This window comes from Saimiri boliviensis, chromosome 4 (genome assembly GCF_048565385.1).
Source record: "Saimiri boliviensis isolate mSaiBol1 chromosome 4, mSaiBol1.pri, whole genome shotgun sequence".
Lineage (NCBI taxonomy): Eukaryota > Metazoa > Chordata > Mammalia > Primates > Cebidae > Saimiri > Saimiri boliviensis.
Window position 1 is genome coordinate 32,254,260 of NC_133452.1, and position 5,424 is coordinate 32,259,683.

A 5,424-nucleotide genomic window follows, 5' to 3' on the forward strand; every position below is an offset into this window, starting at 1 on the left:
GCCTGCCTTGGCTTCCCAAAATGCTGGGATTACAGGCGTTAGCCACCGTGCCCGGCTGCAATTATATTTTAAATGTTGATTTGTGCAGATGTGCAGGTGCTATGGCAGAGCAATGACAGCAGGGGACCTGGCTTTGGTGCTTCCACCAGCAGGGTGTCCTTCTCACCTGACAACAAGAAGAGCCAGCACGGTGCTGCTTCCTTTCACGTTTAGCAAACCTGGTCTATTTCTCTTTGGAGGTTGTATGCATGAATACCTTTGTTGTATGCATGAATACCTTTCTTTTATTTTCTTCGAAGGGGAACTATACCTACCTTTCCTCTAAGTCTACCACTTTTTTTTAAGTTGTGTTAAAATATACATAACAAAATTGACTATCTTAACTATTTTAAGTATTTAGTTTAATAGTGTTCAGTACATCTACATTGTTATGCAACCAATCTTCAGTGAGTTTCATCTTGTAAAACTGAAACTCTCTGCCCATTAAACAACTTCTCAGCCCCTCCTCCTCCCAGCCTGCGACAGTCACCCTACTACCTTTTGTTTCTATGAATTTACTACTTTTTATTTCTATCAGTTGAACTGCTTTAGGTACCTCATACAGGTGAAATAATAAGGTCTTCATCTTTGTGTGACTGATTTACTTCACTCAACATAATGTTCTCAAGCTTCATCTATGTTGTAGCATGTCAGAATGTCCTTCCTGTTTAATGCTGAAAAATACTCCATCGTATGACTATACCACGTTTTGTTTACCTGTCCATTCAACCGTGAACACTTGCCTTGCACCCATCTTTAGGCTATTGTGACTACCACTTCAATGAACATGGGTATGTTGAATCTATTCTTGACTTCAGGTTTGGTCATCCTCTCAAACATGTGTTTGTCCTTTGGCTATAGTAAACTTAGGAGCTTCTCCACTTTAGAAGGGGTAATGTTTCAGGGACTGGTGAGGACTAAACTCATATAACCATTTTATCTCCTTTTTGCCCTGATCTGATCTCCCATATGGACTGGCAGCACAGGATGGCAGTCAGTGTCTTCTCTGTTTCAGGACAAGTGGCCTGGGAGTCTGCAGACCCTTCCCTTTTGTCTCTGTCTTCCCACCACCTGAGGGCTTCTCTCTTATTTCTGCACTAAGGGATCATGGGTTTAAATCTTAGAAAACAAATAGCTCTTCAGGAAAAAATTCCTCTTCATACCAATATTACACATTGTCCAAGTCTACAAAACATTTTGCATTTCAGCAACATCAACTTAGGCCTCACAACCATGTTAATGAAGGATTCCTCTCAATGGGTCGGTTGGCATAACTCAACTCTACCGTTTTAACATGCATGACTCAATTACATAAGAGTTAGCTAATGAGCAATGGGGAAGAAGTTACAGGTTAAAACAAATGGTGCCTAAATGAATCAAGTGCCGCCTTTCAGATGCCCACCATTGAACAAAGACCTGGCAAGACATTTTCTCTACTGGGCATGAATCATCCAGATAAAAAGGGCAAACCAGGGCCACCTACGTTCAGAGATTGTACAGTATGACCTCGAGGCCCAACATCTACCAGAAGCTTCCTTGCAAAAGGCCAAGCTCCAAAGAATAAAAGGGCTTACACATCAGCATTAAATAATTCTCTTAGAGATGCAAATTTCTAATTAGTTACTGTGGCAACTGTAGAGGCCTAGAAGTAAGCTCCTTATACAATGAACCTGAGAGTTTACTTTTTTGATTTACTGCCGGCCTGCAAGAAGCAAGGAGGAGGAAAATAAATATTGCTTTAACTGTGACAAGAGAATAAAGTGCAACAAGTGAAGGGATTTCATCCTTTTGTTGAAATTCCTACAGGTCTAGGAGGTACATTATACTTGACACACAGTCTTGCTGCAAAGAGAAGCCAAATTCTCAAAGGTCTGATAAAATCATCATTATTATCAACCTGACCCAAACACAGACTATGTGTTAACGTACACTGACATTTTTACTTCTTTAAAGTGAATATGGTCTAAGACTGTTTCAAAACAGCATGAAGTGTTTTTGGTTTATTTTGTGTGATAGGTCTTTGTCCTTTTTAAAGTTGTATATGGTTCTTTAAATTTTGTATTTAATATGGAGAAAACAAAATCTATATTTTGCTGGGATACTTATTGGAGAGTAATCTATTTCTCACTTATTGGAGAGTAATTTATTCTCCAACTTTGAGTAATACAGGAAAAGAAAGGACGAAGTATTCACAAGAAAGTCTATAGAATATTAATTTTTATAAAGAGAGTTTATCTTCAGTTTATAAAGAGAAAGTTTGTCCCAGTACAATTGTTTTCTTAATTTTAGGACTAATTATTTAAATTAAAATTACCAGATAAACATATAAATGTTTTCCTCCATCTTTCCAGAAGCAAAAAGAATAGGATTATTGTTAACGAACTTCAGGACTATTTTCTCTGTAGAATATATTACTTTCATCTATCTTCTTTCCTAAATGTTGCAAATCAAATTTAGAGTCCTAATACTCACTCAAGAATCTAAGTAAAACACTACAATCTTCTGACTATGTTTGTTTCGATTGCGAACTCCTGTATTCAGTAAATGAGTAACTAACTGAAATACCAAATGGACTGAGAGAGCGTCAGGTTTAGATCACATAAAGGAAACAAAGGAAAGGGAGTCCTGCATGGCTTTTAAACATCTCACTACCACCCGACGCTCCCCTCCTCTCCTTCCTGCACACAGAAGATCACCCTGTTACCTTCTCACTGGTTCTTCCCAAGCTCCAAACCTTTCCACCCTTGTTTCTCGTCAACCTTTGTCTAGTGTCTCACTCTTTTGGTATCTTACTCTGTGCTAGAATATTCTAACTTATACTTCTGTGTTAAGGGAAGGATAATGGCTTAGTGATTAATCCTCAGATTAGATATTTAGTGTCTAATAGAGTTTCTAGATACACAGAAGCTTAACCCAAAGAAGTGACTTTATTTTATAAAGAACAGAAACAGTCACATACTTGGTTCATGTCACATTCTTGTCATTAGTCCATGCAAGGTTCTCTTTTATTATTTTTATTGAATAGTTGAGTAATGACCATGAATCTACCATCCAACATGGAACTAGAATTTTGCCAAAGATTCTATGTACTACCAATGTCGTTCTCTGTTCTATCCTCCTCCCTCCTCAAACCATGCCAGTCACTATCCTGAATCTTGTTGGGTGATTGTAATACTCTTATCACATCTATATGTATTCCTAAAAAGTATATATATATATATATATATATATATATATATATATATATATATATATTTTAACTTTACGACTCTGTATGTCATCTCTAGAAACCTATGTTCCCATTCAGTGTTATCTTGCTAAGATTTATACGTATTACTGCAATGCCGTAATCCACCCATTCACTCATTTGGTTTATCTAATATTGTGTTGTATAAATATGCCGCATCAATTTGTATAAACTATTTGCTAGCACACACAAAAAAAATGCCAAAAACCTTTTCTACACCTTTCCAGGTATACATGATACCTTAGTGGGATAGGAAATGCCAAGTCCAAAGATATGTCATTTGTTTATACAATATAACTTTACAAATTAATGGCAAAAGCTTTCCAAATTGCCTGTGCAATTTACACTCTCATGAGCGACATGAGCAAGATTTATATCTTACATCCACTCCACCATTAGATATTGCCAGATTTGTTTTCCTTGCAAAATAACTTTAGTATGAGAAACTACAATGTTAGCTAACTACATTGCCAAAATGGGATTGCTCCTCCGCAATTGAAAGATGTAGATCACATAAGTGCAATGCTTCTTTGCTCGTAGTATGAGATATGAGGCACAACTACTGATTCTCTATCTTAGAGGGATTATCCCAGCAAATCCAAGACCCCCGGACCACTGATACTAAATATAATGAGTCAGTCCTTGAAGCTTCATTGGATTTATCTTCTATTCCATAACACTTTACTAGGATATATGTGGCATTTGCCACTTTCTTCTTAACAGGCCCAATATGCAGTATGGCATCAGTATAATGCCCTAACATAATATTATGTGGACTGTGAAAGATTGGGGGCCTGGAAGATATCATGATGCCAAGCAGGAGAATTAACTGCCCTGGAAAAACAGAGTGAACATGTACTGCTGCCATTGTCGGAGAAAGGCCAACTTTTTTTGATCCTCCCTGCTGATAGAATAAAAAAATAATGCATATAACAGATCAATATGCTGTGTTGATCTGTTGCTGTAAAGATACCACATTCATAATAACATTTGCACTGTACCCTTTGAAAATCAGATAGATCATAGCAAATGATCATATAATCCACTGTCATTTGCTATGATCTATCTGATTTTTGAAGGGGACAGGGTGACTACCAGCATTCCTTGACTTGTAGCTGTGTCGTTCCAGTCTCTGCCTTCGTAATCACGTGGCCTCTTCCTTTTACGTGTGTAATCTGAAGTGCTGCCTAAAAGTGTCTGGTAAGCTGGAAAATACTGAGCACCATATAAATGAAAGCTTGCTATTATTATAAGTATTTGGTGCTCAGGATATAGCAGTTAAGCAGGCAGTCAAAAAGATCAGCCCTCATGTTCACAGTCTAGTTGGAGAAATAATTATAAGCAGATAAGTAAGGAAATCTATACTGTAAAAGATCGGCTGGGCATGGTGGCTCACGCCTGTAATCCCAGCACTTTGAGAGGCCAAGCTGGGCGGATCACCTGAGGTCAGGAGTTGGAGACCAGCCTGGCCAACATGGTGAAACCACATCTCTATTAAAAATATAAAACTTGGGAAGGTGGCGAGCCTGAGGCGGACAATGGCGGAGCTGGGTGAAGCCAATGAATTGGAATTGTAGCGCTTGGTGGCTGCTGAAGGCGCAGAGTTCACCACACAGGTACATCACTTCACGGAGCTATGATGGGATAAATGTGTGGAGAAGCCAGGGAATCACCTAGATTCTTGTATGAAAAATTGTCTCTCCAGCTGTGTAGACAGCTTCACTGACGTCACTGTTGCCATCACCAATCAGTTTGCCCAGATTGTACAGAAAGGAGGGCAGCAGGCCATCCCCTGGGAGAATGATAAAAGCAGAGGACTTGTTATTAAGCGGACTGAAGGACCAATAGGGGAAGGTTGTCAGCCCACTGTCAGACGAGCGTCAGGCTGTTATCAAGTCTGTTGGTGCTGAAAAGTAAAAGATGAAATGTAAAAAAATAAATAAATAAATAAAATGAACCGGGCCTGGTGGTGCATGCCTGTAATACCAGCTATGCTTGAACCCAGGAGGCGAAGGTTGCATTGAGCAGAGATAACGCCACTGCACTCCAGCCTGGGCGACAGAGTGAAACTCGATCTCACCAAAAAAAAAAAAAAAAGGAAAGTGAAGCAGAGGAAATGGGTATGAATAGAGAAGCTG

General features: G+C 38.8%; 1 pseudogene; it reads left to right on the forward strand.

Annotated features, from left to right (window-relative positions):
• Positions 1-4,824: 4,824 nt before the first annotated feature.
• Positions 4,825-5,196, forward strand: LOC120363272 (mitochondrial import inner membrane translocase subunit Tim8 B pseudogene; annotated as a pseudogene).
• Positions 5,197-5,424: the final 228 nt, after the last annotated feature.